The sequence below is a fragment of the Rattus rattus genome, chromosome 5, assembly GCF_011064425.1.
Source record: "Rattus rattus isolate New Zealand chromosome 5, Rrattus_CSIRO_v1, whole genome shotgun sequence".
NCBI classification, from domain to species: Eukaryota; Metazoa; Chordata; class Mammalia; order Rodentia; family Muridae; genus Rattus; species Rattus rattus.
Genome location: NC_046158.1, coordinates 81327936 through 81349072, shown reverse-complemented (window position 1 = coordinate 81349072; position 21137 = coordinate 81327936).

Here is a 21137-nt window from a genome sequence, read left to right as displayed (position 1 = left end):
TCATCATAGAAGGAAGTGAGGATAGGAACAGAGAGGGGACCTGGAGGCAGGAGCCTATTCGTGGGGGCTGTGGAGAAGTACTGCTCAGCCAGGACCACAGCCCAGGGGTGGCCCCACCCACAATGCGTGGGCCTTCCCACATCAATCACAACTTTAAAAAATGTCCTACAGGCTTGCCTACAGCCTGAATTTATGGAGCTATTTTCTCAATCGAGGCTTCCCTCTCTTTGATGACTCTACCTTGTGTCAAGTTGTCATAAAACTAGCCAACACATGGTTCTTCACTGGAATTCAACATAGTCTGGGGAGAGAGACCTTTCCCAGTTGCAAACCCCCTCACCTCTAGCTTACTCCCTCCTTTGCTTCCTGTGTCCTTCTGCATCATTTCACATCACAAGAGGCCTCACACACATTCCTAGGCATTTGACACATCTAAATCCTGGCAAGTGCTCTAAAGTAGCCCACCATTCCTGGAGGTAACTACAGTCCTAATGGTGTGTGTATAAACAAAACAGACTATCAGTGGGAAGATGGAAAGAGGGACAAAGTTATGTTATCTTGGACAGGAACTGATGCCATTTGGGCTAAGTGCTTGGAATATGGCCTACAAGGTAGAGGGTTAGTATTCTGACCAACAAATATCATCTAGAAGTTGCTAAGAATGGCAGGATCTCAGGCCCCAGTGTTAACCCTCTAAATTAAAATCTCCTTTTTAGCCACTCTACCTAACCTCTAAGACTAACTAGGTGATATCACTTATACCTCATCGTGAGTGTAACTCCCTAAGACCAAGGTTAAGAGTGTGGAGTTGGGCTCCTCCAGCCATGTTCAAGGTCTACCATCATGGTCTGTTACTTTTCTCTGCTCAGCAGGGTCTTGAATATGCAGCTGTGCTGCAGTTCTATTTAGCATGCAACACAATGGAAACATTTAGCCAATATTTCTCCATTTCCCTCCCTGGATCACCGGATTCCAACAAGTTACGACTATGAAGCTCCTTCCACCGACCCCAGGCTCCAAGTGTCTCTTCTTATCACCCTTTTCTTAGCCGAGGACGTATTTGTGTTTCTGTTGAGCCATAGTAGGCTGAGCATGGTCTCCCCCCATCACTCTCTGCTGGGATAAGGGTGGCATAGAGGTGTAATCATTCATTTCAAATGCATTGGTTATCCAACCTCAAACCATCTTGGGAGATGAGAGAGAAGACAGTTAAGACTTTGAATAATTATTTTTCCTCTCTACTAGGTAAAACCCAAGCAGAGACTTCTCCAAATTAATCACATCTTTGTGATTTGTATTTTCTTTTCTTACTACTATGCATCCTCTGAGATGCATCTGATTGCTAAATTCTCAAACCTACATAGTTATATTATTTATCTTCTGGATCTCAAATGTCTCTATTTTTCTCCTATAGTTTTTTCCAATTGCGTTTCTACACATACTATTTTAAAACACATTTGGCACAATAACTTCTTTGTATAGTATAGAACCAAATGATTCTCAGTCTTTAGAATGTGTTAAATGAGCATAAGCAGAGTGTATGAGAGAAGGGCTCTCTGTTCTTAGGGAATGAATGCCGTTGGTATTGAGTGGTGTTGCTTGACTCTATGGGAGAGACCTTTAAGGTCATTTCATTCCTTACACAGCTACCCCTAGCTATCCAGGGACATCTGTTCTTGAGTTCAGCTATTCAAGTGTGGTGAGAGAGCTGGAATAACAAGAAAGAACTGTTCTCATAACTCTAGAATCAGAAGCTCTGGAATAGAACCCTGCAACTTTAACCATTAAAGTCTCTAATCCCCCTAATCCATTCGGCAATCCAAGTCAACCCTATGTAACTCCTGAGGGCAAAGCTTTGGTCATAGCCACAGCTTTGTCCTCCAGTTAAGTGTGTTTAGACTTTTCTAAGTTCTCATTGAGCAACCAGGAAAGGCTCAAAGGCACTAGAGTGGAGAAATTACATAATGGCCTATTTATTTTAAACGAGTCTATAACTCCTTTTTAAAAGGCAGGAAGGAGAGATTAAGTAATAATTAAATGACAATCATTTTATTATTAAAACACCAACGATTTTCTCAAAGTTTGCTATTGTCTATGAGAACTCAAGCTATTTGTAGAAAAATCTCTCCTTTCTTATAACTGCAAATGTTGAGGGTATATTATTTTGGCTATTTCTGTGACTGAAGACCTGACAAGAGCAACTTGATATGGAAGTTCTTTAAGATGTATAGGTTTTCAGATCTGATTAATTTCAGTGTGTAGTATTTTTTATTTGCAAGTTTTTTTTCAGATAATATATGCAGTTTGAGGGGGCAGGTTTACTTATTTGTGTGTGTGTGTGTGTGTGTGTGTGTGTGTGTATGCGCATGTACATATGAAGGCCAGAGGTCAGTGTTAGGTATCTTTTTCAGTTCTGTCTATTTTTTGGAGGTAGGTATCTCCCTGAGCCTCTGGCTAGACTGATGGTCTAGACTGATGGTCTGGCCAACCAAGGGGATCCTCCTATCTCCATTGCTGCTGACCCTGGCATGGTAGGCACATCAGCAGCATAGGGTTTTTCAATTTTCATTTGTTTGTTTTTAGAGACAGGGTCTCTCACTGGCCTGAAACTCAGATATTAGGTTAGGCTAGCTGGACAGTGAGCCCCAGAGATCCTTTGGTCACCACATGCTCAGTGCTGGCACTACAAGTCTGCCACTATGCCTGGCTTTTCTTATGGATTCTGGAAACTGAATTAAGATCCTCCTGTGTGCAAGGTCATCACTTTACTGAATCGTCTTCCCAGCTGGGAAGGGATTTCAGTTTGTGAAGGAACCCAGTATGTCTCGTAGTAGGGAAGGCGGGTAGAGAGGATGAGGCAGCTCCTTGCAGTGTTTTCACAGTCTGGGAGCAGAGAGAGGAATGTTAGTGCTCAGTCTAGAACACCAGCCCCGCTGGTGAAACCATACACATGCAGGGTGTGTCTTCCCACCTTCTGAGAAGAACCTCAAAGCACGACCAGAGGTGTGTCTTCTCCGTGTTTCTAAATCCAGTCAAGTTGACAGAAGAGACTAGCCACCACAGAGTTTCTCTAGAAATGCTTTGAAGGGTTTGGGGAGATAGCTCTGAGGATAAAATGCTTGTCATGCAAATGTGAGGCCTGGAATTTGGATCCTTCTGTAGAAGAACTTTTACTCCAGTAAAAGATAGGACAGCTTGGGAGCCACCTACACGCTGGCGGCAAGTACCTATATGCTGGCTGCGTAGTTTGGCGCTCTGAGTTCAAAAAATTAAGAGAACAATTTAGGGAAATGCCCAGAGATAACGCTGGGTGTTCTGTATGTGAATAAGAATATACAAAGCACACAAACCACACATAAAAAAGAAGTGCTTTAAACTTTATAAAGTACTTTAATTAATATTTCTCTATATTGTCTTGGATCAGTGGTATCTAGCAGGGCTTTCTGCAATGATGGCAATGTTCTGTTCCATCCGGAAGACCACACCAGTCACATGGGCTACACAGTGGAGAGTTCGGGCTTTCAAACACAAACCACGATGCTCCTACCAGCAGACTAAACGGATGCTTGGGGAAAAGTAGAGGATGTCTACTATGAAACAAATTCCATGTTCCAAAACGTATTCTAAAACATGATAAATTTCAGTTGATTGATTGACAAAATTTGGTGGTTCTGTAAAGTGAAATAAGCTTTAATAGGATTTATATGTATTGGGTGATTATGTTATTCGAGTTCAGTTCATCTTACTAATTTACATCATGTGGCTACTTAGAAGTTTCCTCTGTCTAAATGATGGTGAAATTTCCTTTGTACCAGATGTCAGCTTGCCTTCTTCTGTTGAGACCATAGCAGGTACTAAGCCACCATATGATTAAACGTGCCATAAAAAAAATGACTTCTCTGCATGACATTTTCACGTCAAGTGAAGGTATTCAGGGGTGTTGCCAAAGGTGACTTAGAAGTCTCTAGTGTTAGCATAACCTGTTCTTGGCCCAGTCACTCAAAATTAACATATACATCATACGAAATTTTTATTTGTTCTTTAAGGAAGAGTCAGGAAAAATTCCTCATTCCGAGCCAAGAAAGTCATCAAAGTCTTTTTTCTATAGATGTGCCGCAGTTGTCTTAACATGTCTACTACCCTGATACCTTTTGTTTATGATCTCCACAACAGGGGAGAATGATAGTAATGAATAAGCAGTAACAACCAAACCCAACCAGACAAAAAATTCTCTGGGTACAAATGTGGGAGAGTGACTGTCATTTTGATAAGAGGGTATGCCAATCCCACAGTAGCCAGACGGGTTTGCCAGTCCATCTCAGGCCAAGTAGATACCTCCGCCTGCCATGTGTATAAATAGAAACACAAATGCCTGCATTGAAACGTCATCACATTCACTAGCTATCCCATATGGTTTCTAAGTATCACCTTCAAAACAATAAAAATGCAACATTCAAAAGTCCTTGAGAGGATATGCGGCATCTAAGGGTGGGTCTGCAGAACCTCAGAGCCTGCCTGAGGTACTCCAGGATGGGAAAAGCGGGGCTGCAAACTTAATGAAATGCTAGATGTGAACTGTCTCTGTAAGGCAAAAGGACTTACCTCTCCACATCAGCTCCACTCCCTTCTCCCCTCCTCTCCTTGTTTCTTTCCCTCCCTCCTTCCTTCCCCTTCCTGGTCCCATTCTCCTCCCTCCCTCCTTTCCTCCCCCCTCCCTCCCTCCCCTCTCCCTCCCTCCTTTTTTCCTTCCTCTTTCCCTCATTCTCTCCCTTTTGTTTCCATTCCTTTCTCTTTCTTCCTTCTTGCTTTAAGGTAGAGTCTCCAATAGTCCAAGATGACTGACCTTGATTTTGAAGCCCAAACCAGCCACGGACTCCTAATCTACTTCAGCCTCCCTCTTGAATGCTGGGCTTACAGGCACTTGCCACCATGCCCAGCTCTGGGGCAGCTTTTTAACTTTGAAGTCGGGACTCGCATTCATGTCCTGGCTGTTGTGAGAATTAGACAAAAGGCTTCACATGTTGCACCTGGTACATCCCGGTCACGTGATCTTAGGCGAGTGACAAATGGAACTTCAGTTTAATATAGATAGAGAAATGGTGCTAGGGTCCTCCCCACTGAGGGCTGAGAGAAAATGTGTAAACTATGTCTTTCAATGTCATACGTGTTGTAGGTCTTTCCTTCCTCTCCCCTTACCTTCTTTCCCATCTCCCTTCCTCTTTCCTCACCACTCGGGTGTGTTTTTCCTTCTTCTTTCCTGCTGTTGCCTGAATTTCTCCTGATCATGCGATCTTTTTTCTGAGTCTTTTAAAAAGAGATTATCTTGTGCCAGGCAGGGTGGTGCATATCTTTAATCCCAGCACTCAGGAGGCAGAGGCAGGCAAATCTCTATGGTTTGAGGCCAGGCTGGTTAACAGACTGAGTACCAGGACAGCCAGAGCCATACACTAGGACTCTACCTGAAAAAAAAAGTAAGTAAATAAATAATACTAAAAATAAATAAAATCAAATCTTTTTGAGACAACTAGTATGGTGGGTACTAGGTAATTGTCATCTAAATCGATTTCTTCTGCTAAGTACAATAAGTTAAAGGCTATTAAATTCACTGGATACCTGAAGGGAATAAGGAAACCCAGCCAAGTTCAGTTTCTCTTTGGATTTCCAAATGCATTTCATAATTTCCTCAGTCTAGAATGTTTTTTAAACCTCTAGTCCAAAGGTCGTATGAAGTTCCTTTATTAATTCAAGAAACTAATAGGAAATAATATTTTATAATTACGAAAGGTAAACTTTCATGAAGGTTCCATTCTGTTGATTGATGCCATTACTTAATATTTGCCTTTTAATTTTATCCATCAATCAACATTATTGATCGAAATACTTCCCATGTGTCCAGCTTTCTGTTGGACTTTGGCTTTAAAAATAAAGTTTCATGAAAACCAGATTTATGTCACAACTCTATTCCAGCAGTTGGCAGGAATTCCAGACAAACCAAGTATTTCTTTTTTAGGAGTGCTCACTCTTATTCCTATGTGTGTCAGCAGATATAAGCACCCTAAATGGGAAGTTGGGTTTTGAGGGGGAGGATCCCAGAGTGTCATCGAAGAGCAAAGGTCTGAGAGCGCAATGAGCAGGGTTCGAGACCTATGTCTCCAACCAACTTTGAACCCAAACGCATAGCAAAGTCTCTTCAGAGTTGTTTTCATTTTGGGTGCTGGGGATTGAATCTGGGACTTCATAAAAATGAATCTTGATTTCTACCATAGAGCTGTACGTGGCCTGCAATTGATAACATAAAGAGGGGATTGGGTGGTTTCCTCAAATCCAGTGAGTAACCCTTGGGGCAGTTGATTGACTAACTCCTGGAACTGGGCAACTACTAACTGGGGGTAGACTGGAGTGCACAGTCTATGGAGCAAAGATCACGGCTGTCTTATTGGACATTGGGTGCCTGTTTGTGTCAATACCCAGTAATAGTTTGTGGAACAACGGGGGATCGGCAGAGTTTGATTCCTTCCCTTCAGAGATATATCTACCTAAAACGTTAAGCTGTGAATCTATAAGTTAATAGCCAATACATATTTGAGGAAAGCAGAAAGGAAGGTAAAATCTTCAATGATAGCTTAATTGATGGTGAGCATGGGGTGAAGGTTCGGACACTCCGGATTTACGTTCATAGGTTGGATCACGTTGCACTATACCCAGCTGAGCCTTCTGCAAGCTCCATAAACTAAACAGAGGCTTTGTCTAAATAGAGAGCATGTCTATTGTGCAATTGACCTTTTCAGGGGATCCTGACCTGTTCTTGACATCTCCCACTGTCACCATCACCTGTCACCAGTGACAGCTCAACCCCTACCTCAATATCGACAAAGAATGATTTGTTCAGTAGATACAGACTGCTCTCAGGTTGGCAGAATTCGCCCCCAGAGATCCAGTTTAACTGGATGTTCTGGAACAAAGCTGCTCCATGGGCTGGACCCGTCCCAGAAAGGGTGGGGAGACTTACCACTGCTATTCCTGCCCTCGGTTCCAAGCAGACATTAAACAAGAATGGAAGTGTCCCCCCCCCCAATTTGGTTCTTAAAATGTATGAAATCTATTTAGTATTTAATAAGATTCTTTTGTCTACTATTGCTTTTCTTGTCTTGATCTCAAAACATTTATACTTAGTATCCTTCAAGTTGGCCATGCACTCCTTACATTCCTAGCTAATGAAAAGCTGGAAATTGCTGTTGTAATTATCTTAGGAAGCCTAAAATGCCTCATAAAGACTGCATCCCATCTTTGTACAATGTTTGGCAATGCAGAGGTTGAACAATCCAGTATTCACGTTAACTTCTCAATCACATGAATCATAGTTAATGACATTGCATTTTTTTCCTTCTTTGTTTTCCTAATACCCACCTTTAGAAGGTAGCATGCAGGTGAATCATTTTGACATCCCATAAATTAACTTCCAAACTCAAAGGCAGTGATCATCTATCTCCCTTGGCACCAGCTCACAATGAACAAAGAATTAGTGTGAGCAATATTCCTCGGGTCTTCAGTTCTTCTGTTCAGATCTCACTTAGTCACGTGGAAATCACTTCCTCAAGATTGAATTGCTAGGAGGCAGCAGAGTTGGCGAAATCCACGGATCATAACTTCTAAGCCAGGGCCCCTTAGTCTGTTCCAAAAAATTGATTTCCAAAGTATGATTTGGAAAATACTGTTGAGGCTCCCTTATAGCCTTAACAACACCAAAGCTGTCTCACTGGTCAGCTGTTATCTGCCTTCTTATTCTTCCTCACTCACCCATGTGTAGAGTTCTCCAAAGTTCCCTGACGTGATAGTGCAAGAGATGGAGCGTGAGGCTGAGATGGGACTCAATTGTCTTTTGTTGTACCAGACAATGAAGACCCTCACAAAAATAATGTAAAGCAAGTATTATTAGTATAATCTCAGTAGCATTAAAAAGTGTAGTTCCTCGTCATAACAATATATGACTTACATTAACAATGAGCATGTTATCTTACTATGAAACAAATAATTGCATACTTACAATTTCTTAGTTGTCAATTCTAATTATATGCACATGTACACATACTAGGTGGATGGATGGATAGATGGATAGAGAGATATTTAATGTCAAACATTAACCAAAGAAAGCCCTTTGTGATTCCCATAATTTTAAAAAAATGTTTAAATAAGTTCTAAGGTCTAGAGTTTGTGAATTGCCGCCCTAACCATAGAATTGTATGAGGCATGGCCATATACTATTTCTAGAAACTTCCTTTCAAAATGTATCTCATTATTTTGTTTTGTACAATTTATATCAGTCAGGAGCCTAACAGAAAACAGCATTGAAGAGATCATTGAGAGAATTATGATGAAGGAACAATGTGTAGTGTTTGAGGAGAGGTAAGGGATTGTGGTAGTTTGAATGAGACTATCCCCCACATGCTTATTTATTTGAACAGTTGGTCCCCAGTTGCTAGTGCTGTCTGGGTAGGTTTAGGAAGTATGGTCTACAGAGGGCACAAGGTCCTCGTGCTCACAAATAAACTATGGAAACTGGGAATATTAAACATGCACAGCTGTCTCCTCAATGGAGGAAATGTATACCTATTTTCTACCCAGAAGCCTAGGAGTGGATGTCATTAATAGCACTGTGATCTATGGCATCTATAGGACTAGACCGCATCTGAATTCCTACTGCTCTCCGACAATTGTTTATCCCAGACTCATCCTCCTCAGACCTTGATCTTTAGTTTTCTTTCTCAGTCAATAGAATCCCTTCTTAGAGGTGCCACCTGCACTTTATAGCTCGATGGCCTCTACGCTATATCTATGTGACTGAGACCACACCAGATTCTCCCCTAGGCCCTTAAGATAGAAAACCCATCTTTATGGAAGAGCTAGTTTTGATGTAGTCACAACTTAAGTTCTATTGTGTAGATAGGATTTGTAGGTCTCAGAAACCTGGGACAAATAGCTGAGGTACCTTTTAATATATCAAAGTGGATGCTGGCCAGCTCTCCTAGTGCTCCTCATTGTCTGTGGCTCTTCCCAGCTCTCCCAGCATCACTCAGTATTTGTCCTCCACCACCGCCCCCTCCCCGATTCTCACTTCCTATCCTAAACCTCTCCCCCTTAGGGACTAGGCTTCCTCCAGCCTGATGCCTATATAACTCAGCCATTTTGGCTACACTGCTCTCTTGCCCTCTTGGTCCAGGCTATCTTGGTTGGGAGCTCTTCTCCTGCTCTCCCTCCCCATCTCTTCTCTCATGGTCTGGTTTAGTCTGCCAGCCATGTTCAGCCTGAATTCTCACCTTTATTTGTTTTCTCCCTTTTATCTAGAATAAAAAAAACCTCCACATTTTAATAGTCATCATGTCCTTCTTCTGTTTCATTTTTCCACTCAGGATTGAGATAATTGTTACCAGAAAACTGTTCTTCCAAAATGATATGTACTTAAATATGCCTAAATGAACTGCCCACTGACAGACTATAGCAGTTTGAACTATCAGCACCTACTGAGTTGTGTTGAACTGGATTTCCTTCTTGCTTCATGTGGATTGCTACTCTCCTGGCTGGAGTTTGCAGAGACTCCCACATGACCTTGCTAGGAGTATGTCACTGGAGGCGGGCTCTGAGATGAAAAGCCTTCTGTCATTTTCCAGTTCTATTAAGGATGTGCATTTTTTTTTCTCACTTGGCAGTGGGAAACCAACTAAAACACAGAGTACTGCATGTGCTAGTTTGATTTAGCCATTTTGTAATTTAAACTTCAAAACATATAACTACAAATGTACAGTTAAAATGAAGACTCCCAGAACCTATTTTAGCATGGAGAAAGGTAGAGATTTTATTGGATCTGGAAGAGCAATCAGAAAATATCCAGTTGTTCTGTGCGACATAATCTAAGCTTGACCTGCGCCTGTGCGGCAATTGATCCTAACCATGCACAGGCCTCACACTGACAAAGGCAACTTATAGGAGAAAGGGTTTAATTTGGTCCACAGTTCCAGGTAATAGCCCACCATTTCTGGGAAGAGTAGATGTTTGCAACTTGAAACAGCTGGTCACATCTACAGTCCAGAGCATTCCAGAAAGTGTATGTGCTCAATACTTGCTTTTTCCACTCTTACACAAGCCAGGATCTCTGCCTAGGAAATGGTGCCACTCACTGTGGTTGGATCTCCCCCCAACCACTTAATGAAATCAAGATAATCTTCCACAGACATGTCCGCAGGCCAAGCTGATCTAGACAATTTCTTACCGAGGCTCTCTTACCAAGTGATTCTAGATTGTATCAAGTTGACAATTAATACTAACCATTGCATTTAGCAACCAAGTTTCAGCTCCATCTTGTTAGGGAAACTGAGAGTTCATACAGCATTTTTGGGGAACATATTGTTTCAGCCTCAAGCAGGTAGCTGATGGGGTTAGTTTTAAATAATGTTTGTGAGTACCATATCTCAGTCTCAAAGTTGGCCAGTCATCCTTCTGATGCTCATCAATAAAACTGCCCAGTTTCTCCCTGCTCCTCCACCGCCCCCTCTGTTTCCTGTCATGGGCAGTCTCTGCTCGGTCTTCTTTGCTTGTTTCGTTAGAAACAAGGGCTGTCTGTAGCCCAGACTGGCTTCAAACCCATTGCCCTAATGCCTCAGCCTGTGGGTTTCCTCTACATTATCATGTCTCACAATGCACTGTTGCAATACATGTTTTATAGCTGGATTTTAATTGTAATGCTTGTAACTCGGGTTCAGAGTCACCATGACTTAGCAAAAATACCTGAATGCCTTACCATTTCATTTCTCTTTTATTTGATCTTGGGGCACTTCTTACTTGGGGCCAGCTCAGAAATGATGGAGACTGACATTCGGTTATGTGACTGTTTTGATCAGAAATTGGAACATATTCAAGACATTATAGAGAAGTGAGAATTAAAGAAGGGACACAGAGGAAGGCAGAGAAAGGTGAGGAGCGTAGGAGGCAGCAATTAGGAACAGTCATGGAAGAGATTAGGGAGAGTCAAATGTTTCCATAAATGTACTGCACTTAGATGGCGGCAAAGCAATGACTCACCATCTATCTAGCCTGACATCATGAAGGACCATTTTATAATAGAAATTGCCTCTTCATGACTGACTTCTGCTCCTTTGTATTATCTACAGTAGCCTTTACTCAAGTGGCAGAGCAAAACTTGATGCTTTCAACTCCTCCATCTGGTTCTTGGTTTGTCTTGTCTGTAATCCTTTTAACCAGTCAGCACTGTAAGGGTTCCCCCAGGTTATGTGAGCCACTCAGCAGATAAGACCTGAAGATTAGACCTGAGGAGGTAGTAGCAACTCATAGCCAGTTGGTCAGAAGCATGGGTTAAAGCAACCTGTCACTCATAGTTAGCATGTGAAGAGGATAGTGCTGAAGGATGGAGATCCTATCCCATGGTATCTGATTGTACCTACAGGCACATGGTGTCAGAAGTGACTCAGAATGTAGGACATCTAAGCTAATGTCTGCTGAAGAACTTCTTGATTTGTGGAGAAATCTTCTCTTATGCAACTGATGCTTGAAGTTTGTGAGTGAGAGAAATAACTTGAGGTATTTCATATCCTGGGTATAGTATGCCTCTTGTAGACACATTGTTTGCCTTAAATCTTGAATGTGAATACTGTATCAAGGAGCTAATATCTTCTTGTCTAAACTGACAAAAGATTAAGCAAAACCTAGATTAGATCTCAGATGAAGTCATACTAGGAGTCATATTGTCACCAAACTGTTTTTTATTGGAGAAAAGTATGTAACAAAGATCTGGTAGTATTCAAAGAAAGTATTCAAGCTCCATATGGGTAGACTCCAGGATGCTTTCTTTCTATGAAGATCAGAAGTTTCACTAACCAATTGAGGAGATTCATTATAGGCATCACTTGCTTATGTGGCTCACTAGGCAGATTATACTCCCCATGGGGAGGGGAAGGTGGATTAGATCATCATTATTCATTCTGGAAAAGAAAGCCAGGATGAACTATGGGAAAAAGGATTTCCTCCCCTTTGGGAGAAATGAGATGTGAAGTAGGAGAAGTTCCTCTGGTATAGGTTGATTAAGGTTCATTGATACATGGATAGTGTTCATAAGCAAGGATGGGTCCTACTGGCTTATTTTAGATCTCTGGTTACAACTTTTGGTATGATTTGAAATTCTTGTAACTGGTGTATCAGAAGCAACTTCATGTTTATCTCTTATTAAACTTCCTCAATGGAGGTGGACTCTTCCCTACTTTTTGATGAAAACTGGAAGTCAGCCAATGCTGACAGATAATAAAATAAACAGTGGTCACATGAAGTTCTAAGTTCAGTTCCCTGTGGTGTTTGTGTTTTCTCTATCCTTCCACTTAAGACCTTCTACAGGCCAGAATGTGTACTCCAGGGAGGGAATACATAATCAGATGAGATCATTATATCATTATATCAGAAGAGATCAGACATCCTCTTTTTCTGCCTAATAGTTGCTCTTACTGAACTTTTCTTTGAAATAAAGAGAAAGGAAATGAACTGAGTATACAAAAGTTCTTGATCAGAACTATTACAAAATTGTTTCAGATTCTCTGCACAAATCTTTCTCATTAGCACTTTCATGGAGTAATTAAGAAATCTCTGCTGAATTCCTGTGATTCTTGTTCCCTTTGTATTATTTCCAATTCCTCTAGAATTGCTAGGATCAAGCTCTTTAGTTTTGTGTGGAAAGTAAGTGTGTTGTGTTTCAAATAGTCTCTACTATGTTGCCCTAAATTGCGTTAGTATTCTACTGAGAGTTAGACATCTATTGCTCTATGTTCCTGGTTGTTAGGGGACACATGTCAAGCTATCTGAAGCGTCCTGTTGAAGTCCTTTTCATAGGCTTAATTTCTTGTTTATTACATTCCTCTTTGTGTATTCTTCCCCCACCCAGTCTTTTGCTAAAGTACACCCCCAAATTGTTCGCTCATTAAGCACTCATCAGGTTTTAAATGTCTTTATTATGACGGCGTTGTTTAGCTGGGTATAAAAACTCATGTTGCTCTCCTCCTTTAATGCTAGAAGACACTCCTCTATGGTCTTTGAGTATATTCTGCTGAGAAGGGGAGTCTGCCACTAGGATATTTTAAATCATGTCACTATCTTTGCATTTTGTTAGCTTTTACATTTTTCTTCTTTAAATCCTTTTGTTCTATAGCTTTGCTATATTGTGTCATGGTTGATCTTATTTTTATATATCATTCTGTTGGGAACAAACAAAATAAATTATTCTAAGTACTATCATTTCATTTTCAGATTCCATTTAATCATAGGGAGAAACTAAATTCAAGGTCCCAGGCCCTAGAGGAGCTGGAGACTTTCCTATAGCTGAACAGCTTCTATTGTAAACAGTTGTCTGAGTCCAGCCATCTCAGGGCCAACTTCTCCATCTTCTCGGCAAGGTCAAACAAGTTCCAGGCCTCGGAACAAACATGTATCCCACTTCTCCAAATGTTTTCTGAACTGTCTGTTAACTGGTAAAGAATATAAAAATTGTTATCTAAATCAAGGTGCATAAGCTATAAAAATATATAAGCAAATTGTCTGTTATTTCCCAGTGAACTACATGTAACTAACTTATTCTCTTGTCCCCCTATCACTCTGAGCTCTGGACCTAAAATCTAGGAGAATTAAGGGCCTTGAAGTCAGGTGCCCTGGATACAGTTCTGTCTCCAATGGATACTTCCTTGCTTAAACCATAATGTCAAAATACAATTGGATGACATTGAAGCTCCCAGGTCCCCCTTGCTTTGTGTTCCCATTTTTTTAAAAATGTTGTACAATTTCCCTCTGGGGATGCAGTTCAGATTCCAAACTGGCTGCCTCTCTGAATGCTTAGAAAATATAGTTTTCACTCTAAGCTTCTGTGTCTGAAGTACGTTTTCTCAACTTCTACTCCAAACCCAACACCTCTCTCTACATAATATATGCTTTATAATTGTGATGGTTTGCATATACTCAGCCCAAGAAGTAGTACTATTAGAGGGTATAGCCTTGTTGGAAGAAGTGTGTCACTATGGGCTAGGCTTGGAGACCCTCCTCCTAGTTGCCTGAGGATGCCCAGTCTGTTCCTGGCTTCCTTTAGATGTAGAACTCTCAGCTCCTCTTATGCCATGCCTGCCTGGATGCTGCCATGTTCCTGCCTTGATAATAATGGACTGAACCTCTGAACCTGGAAGCCAGCCCAATTAAATGTTGTCCTTTATAAAACTTGCAATGACCACAGTGTCTGTTCACAGCAATAAAACTCTAAGACAATAATCTAAAAGTTTTATGTCAGTATTTCCTTCTGGAGACCCTAATACATTTATTGTATCTCTCCCCACTAATCTAATCTTCATTTCTCCTAATTTCTCATTAATAGTTTATTTTTAAAAAGATTTATTTTATTTTAATTATGTTGTATGTAAATATTTCTGGGTGTACGTGAACGTGAGTATGAGTATGGAGGCCAGAAGAGAGTGTTGGATGCCCTGGATCTGAAGTTGCAGATGGTTATAAGCTACCCAGCATAGGCACTGAGAATTGAATTTGAGTCCTCTATAAGAGCAGTATACCCCCTTAACCACTGAACCATCTTTTTAGCCCTTGTTTTCACCTTTTATAGCTGTATTTTTTATTTACAGGATGTAAGTTGTTTATTTTTCTTAATTTTTGGTTATTAATTTAATATGTCTTTGTATAACTTGCAAAATTCATTAATTCTGACCTTGAGTTTGTTTTTGTTGGAATGCACGGTGCCATGTTAACTGAACCTGTGCATATCAGAACTGTGTTCACTTGTCATAAGACTGTACAAAGTTAGGATGTGGCTCTGCCATGCATAAGTCTCCACTGACAGTGCCACGCAAAGAGGATGGCTTGCATATGTAGTTCATCAATTTTGTAAACCTCATATAGCTGTATTTTTTTATTTATAAGATGTTAAGTTGTTTATTTTTTTAATCTGGTGGTTCTTAATTTAATATGGCTTTTCTATCTTTCTAATATTCTTTAAAGTATGCTATTGCTTCATTTCTTTCTTGAGGTTCTTAAACATACTTTCTTTAAAATAATTTTCAAGAGCAGTTTACAACTATATTTCAAAAGCATTTAATTAATTTTCTGTGATTGATTTTGTTACTTAGATCTTGCTATTCTTCATGCCCTAAACTTTTCTCTATACAGCCCAGGCTGACTTTAGATTCACTTCTGAGTGCTGGGATTTCATATATGAGCCATGAAACCCATCCGTGTTCTGAAGTTTTCTTTGCATATTCATCTGGAGTGGAAGTTTCTTTCCTCCTTTTCTCAATGCTGACTCTACCAGGGCAAGCATATGTAAAGTTGCCCACTACGCTCAGAACTTGCAACCTACTGGGTGTGCAGCTAGAGGTCCAGGGTTCTTGTCCTGCAATGATACTGATTTAGTCATCCAGCCAGTTGGAAGTTTCTCAGCTTTTGTCCACAAGGCATTTTCTGCCTCCTCCAGCCCCTACACATACATCTTTTACTGTGAACAAGCCCTGTCCTATAGCTTCCCCTTTCCAGTGTGAGACTGAATGTGATTCTTTGCTGGCATGGGGTACTTTCACTTTTATTAGCCTAAGCATTATCAAGTTACTCTAACTTAGACAAAGAATTCCCCCATGATGTTCAGTCCTTTCAAAAGGATTGGGCCAACACTCTGTATTGGTAGATGAATTCTGCTAAATGGTGGTTGTTTGTTTTCTGATTTTGAGACAGGGTCTGCCTTTGTGGCCTGGGGCTAGCCTGAAACTTACTATGACCCTCTTGCTTTCTTCTCTAATGCTGGTGTTGTTGGTGCCCATCACATACCTGATTCTCCTAAAAGGTGTTTGATCACTCAATTATGTCAACCCAGGGAGCAGGCAGATACAACAAAGATAACTTAAACTTAGTTCAGAAAGAAAACAAGAACTGACACAGTAGCCACCACTCCAGAGCTCATGTATTTTGGAGGACAGAGATAAAGAGTCCTCTTTCTTATCAGAAATATCTCTTTGGTGGATTACTTTGGTTACTTCTGCTGTACTTTCTGGAGGGTGTCCCTTAGCCATTGAAAAATGTGGCATATCTAAAAAGGGCTTTGGAGAGACAAATATGGTGAGAGCTTTAGCAATTATAAGTCCATTCTATATTCCACGGTTTTAAAGTTTTGGGTGTCCTTAATAGCCACGTGTAGATGCTTCTTAATTCATTGCAGGGCTCTGTCCTATCAAATCCAGCTAAGTTGAAAACATCAAAGTCCAAAGTATATTCAATCCCACAGTTTACCGAACATTCTAGCTGAGAAAATCAGAATAGCGCTAAATATTGGTTGTTTATATCATGATCTTGTGGTTCCCAGGGAACTTCTATTAGCTGTAGCTGTCCTACATTATGACAGGGAATCGCAGCACATCACTGAGCCTGGGGGGGGGGAACCACAATTCAAATACAGCTACAACTAAATGCACATCTTATGCATCATCATAAAGTTAACAATCATAAATTAAAACCTTATAATTTAGCTCTGTAATCAGCTCTATAATCTGGTTTGAGAATTTTTCTCTTTTAAAAATAGGCTGGAGGGAGTGATATCAGCTGAGGTAGATGCACGTGCTGAGGCAAGACACTTGCTGAATCAAGGTCCCTGGAAGACATGTAAGGTTTAGATGGGACTCGACAGACAGTGATGGAGGCTGAGCTTGCCTCGCCTCCAAGCTGTGTAAGACTTGTTGGTTTCTCATCTTCGCTGATCTTTCTTCACTGACAGAGGCACAGCTGAGAGCTTTACTTGGCATTCCCTCCTGGGCCCTCCTGCTGATGTGTACAGAGGCTGAGGCCTGGCTGTTCCTGCTAGGTCATGCCACTGCTGCTGCTGACCCAACTCTACTGAACTGGACTGCTGATATTTTATGAGGTGTTTTTTAGTGAACTGAGCTGCTGATTTCCTGACAACACAGATGGGAGTTAGTCCAAAGAACCATCCCTAAACAGTCCCACTTCCCTGACATTCTTTCTTTTCCACTACCTTTGGTGGGTGGTAGGCTAAAAGGGAGGTTAAAGCATTTAAGAACCTTCATTAAAAATAGGTTTTGAAAAAAAAAACAGTTACAATGCCTGGCTACATTTTGACTCTTAGAAGAAATATTTTTAGTGAGATTAAGAGATTTCTACTCTAAAGATTTTTCCGTCTCTTTGAAAATTATTTGAAAATATCCTCCCCTTTTTAGCAGTCAGCATAATACATCAGATTTTTAAGGGAAAAAAACTGAGAATTGTGCATGTTATATTGATACATCTTTGTTGGGAAATTTACAGTTATTTACACTATGTAGAATATGAAGAGTGGGGCTTAGTGACATGATCAGACTTGGCTTAAAGACTACATATCTGTGTGAAGAAGTAAACAGACTTAGGCAAGGCACTGTGGCGTTGTAAGGATGCATAGTTCTGGAACTGTTTCCCCCAGGTTAAGCAGAATACTGAAGGCAAAGAATAAATTTGTGTAGCACTCCTTATTGAAATAGAAGGGTGCTTTGCTCCCCCACCTTTTTAAAAGATAGTCTTTCTATGTAACCTTAAACTCAATATCTCCCTGACTGCTAGATCACAGGCGTGAACCAGCAATCCGGGTACCATGCCTATCTTGGATTCCAAGACAGAAGCTAGTGACAGGTTTTGCAGCTATGGTGCCAGAATAAACAAACATCCAGCTGGGTGGCCGTTGTGCAGACCATTAATTCCAGCATTAGAGAGGCAATGGCAGGCAGATTCCTGAGTTCAAGGACAGCCTCGTCTACAGAGCCAGACACAGAGAAATCCTGTTTTAGAGAGAGAGAGAGAGAGAGAGAGAGAGAGAGAGAGAGAGAGAGAGAGAGAGAGATGGGGAGGGAGAGAGGCTAAATATCCTTGTTACCTTGGAGCAATGGGGAAGCCCATGAAAGTCTCATGACCCAAGAAACCACTTGGTTCCAGGCAAATAGGGGTGGTTGGTCTTCCAAATGCTGGACATATCAGCAGTGACCAGGAGATAAACTCCAGGCAGGGCAGCTGATGATTGTGGATACACTGGAAACTAAATAAAATGAACTGGCAGTTGTCATGGCAACAGTAGTGCAGTCTGTTAGAAAAGATGGCAGAGCTCGAAAATGCCACTGGCACATTGACCTGGGCTCCATGGGAAGAGCCATGCTGACAGCTTTAGCACACCATGTTTTCCTTTCTTCCCACTGCTGTTGTAAACAGTGACTCCAAGGTGCTGGGGTGTAGTAGGTCCCAGGAACAGCAGCTTTGATTCCAGGAGTGACATGACCATAGGTCTGTATCTATGTCCTTGAAGTTGTCGTCCCTCGCCACTTGACACTGGGAAGTGCTAGCTTATCTCTCCAGAAGTTTGTTGGTTTTATAAGTCTTTCTGGGGCCAGAGTGACCTTTAGCTCCTAAAGGAATGACGTGAAATTATCCCTTACCTTTGACTATACATGGAGGAGCCTCAGCACTTGAAAAAAAGTTAAAGTTTTTGTTGAAGAAGAACCAAAACTTAACTGTCACAAATTAAGGATTTAAAAACATGGAGAGGGCTGGAGATACAATTCGATGATGGAGTGCTCACTAAGATTCACCAGACCCTGGGTTCCATCCCTAGTACCTCAAGACAAAGCAAAGCAAAACAAAGCAAAATAAAACAAAACTCTAGCACTGTGCGTAGGAAGAGAGGCATCCGAAGGGCTGTATGTTAGTCAAAACAGGTATTACGGGTCATTGACTGGGAAACAAGTTTCAGTTAGACTTGAGGTTTTGGCAAACAGGGGTCACTCAAAGTCGTGGTTCCAACCAGCTGAAACTCCGTAGATGCGGTTGTGATAGAATGCTATATGGTGTTTAGTTGTGCTGTTTCCTAGACAACTATTGTTCTAAGAGGGTGTTGTCCCTTTATGCCTCTTCACAGGCAAAAACCACTTTCCCAGTAGAGCAGTGTGGGCTCTTGAAGTCTCCTCTGCCCCTGAAGAGCTGGGCTCCTCCTGAAGTGATCTCAAGCCCTGTGTTTTCTTCCATTCCCTGGGCTCTGCTCTGATGCATCATGGTCCTCCTAGTCCCTGACTCCCAGTGCTTGCCTCAGACTAGTGCTGAGATCTAGTCTCTATCAACATTTCGGCTTTCTCTAAAGTCCGCATGTAAGTTATGGCTCAGTCTGCCTTGCTCTGTGCTCATAAACTTCTAGTGCTCTGGAGGAAAAGAGGGTGTGCACAAATGCTGCAATGATGCTGTTGCTGTCTGTCATTTCCTATGTATAGCCATTCACAGGTGCAAAGGTTAGCAAAATGGCTGGGAGTAGAGGGTTTGGGCCATCAGGCACAAGGTAGAAAGGGCTCTTCAACTCTTAATTTTCCTTCCTCTTCTTCTTCCTCTTTTTTCTTGTTTCTATATTTTAAAATATACATCTTGAAAGAGAAGCAAAGAATAACTTGGCTTTGGTCATACAACTTATGGGCTGACAGACTATCTTTTTTATGGTATATATAATTTCTGATGGTTACATATATATTTTTTAACATTTAGGTCATGAGACTGTCATGCTGATATGTTGGAGAGAGGTACTCCCCCAACAACACACTCAAGGGATATAATAGGAGAGGATGTGCTTTTGCTGGTAACTAAGCACACACTTCCTCTTTGCTTGTCTGCCCAATGCAAGGCTTTTGACCATGTGTCTTGCTGAATTCCCAGATCCTGTACCCTGAGATCCACACTGCTGAGTCATGCTTCCAACCTTGATGTTCTCTAGGGGATTCAATGTGGCAATGAGAGACTTGGCGTATGGTATTTTGGGCACTGTCTTAGGGTTTCTATTACTCTGATGAAACATCATGACTAAAAAGCAAGTTAGGAAGGAAAAGGGTTTATTTAGCTTACACTTTCATATTGCTGTTCATCACCAAATGAAGTCAGGACAAGAACTCAAACAGGGTAGGGATCTGGAGGCAGGAGCGATACAGAGGTCATGGAGGAGTGCTGCTTTCTGGCTTGCTCCTCATGGCTTGCTCAGCCTGTTTTCTTACAGAACACAGGACAACCAATCCAGGGATGGCGCCACCCACAAAGGGCTGGGCCCTGCCCCACTGATCACTAATTGAGAAAATATCTTACAACTGGATCTCATAGAGGCACATTCTCAACTGTGGTTCCTTTTTCTCTGATGACTCTAGCTTGTGTCAAGTTGACACAAAACTAGCCAGTATGGTCACCTTCTGTTTGTTGTGGGCAGCAGTGGCCTGTCTTTTTTTGAACATCATGATACTTTATCAAGGTTTACTCCATGACTGACTGTTGCTACAGACACTCAGATAACAAGAGCACATGTTTGAGAAGTATGTTTTGGTACAAGGCAGAGTACCTTTTCCGTACATGATCAACTCCACGAGTCAAGACTTGGGTTCTCAGGATCCACAGAATGACAGAGTAATCTCTCAGCTTAACAGTGTGAGCTTGCAGCAAGATAGGGACATGTTCTAAATACCACCAAAGGTGGATAAAATCAGGGTGTGTAAGGACGACAGTAGCAGATATTTATTTACTAAACACATGACTGATCATACAGCAATGAGAAAGCCAGAAGCATATGTTAATTGTTGAGTGATTTCTTTCCTCAGAACAATGATATAGGATAGGCTTACAGTGCTCACTGTTAGGGGAGCCTTGGAGTTTTCTAAGTATTAATGTGTGGAATCTCATAATACATAGACAGTTTAAGTGAATCTTACAGCCGTTTCTCAGTGTTGCCCACCTGACTGTGTTTATACCCTCCTGCTTTTTAAAGTTCTCTCTTTATCTCTTGACGAGGTTCTGTGAAAACGTTTCAGGTGCAAGTTCAGACATGATGTGGGTGAAGCAGGAGTTCCACTTTTGAAGCCCTACCCTATATATGGTATTCTTTGGACCCCATTCTGCTTCTTGGTCAGTTGCCAAATACTTTATTGTTAAGGTACTGTCTGAGAAAACACTGGTAAATGAACACCTCAAGGAATATATTTACATTTTAGGGGGTGCATTTCTACTTTGACCTAATACTAAGATTGCAAAAGGAGCAAGCTAAGCAGGACAAGCAA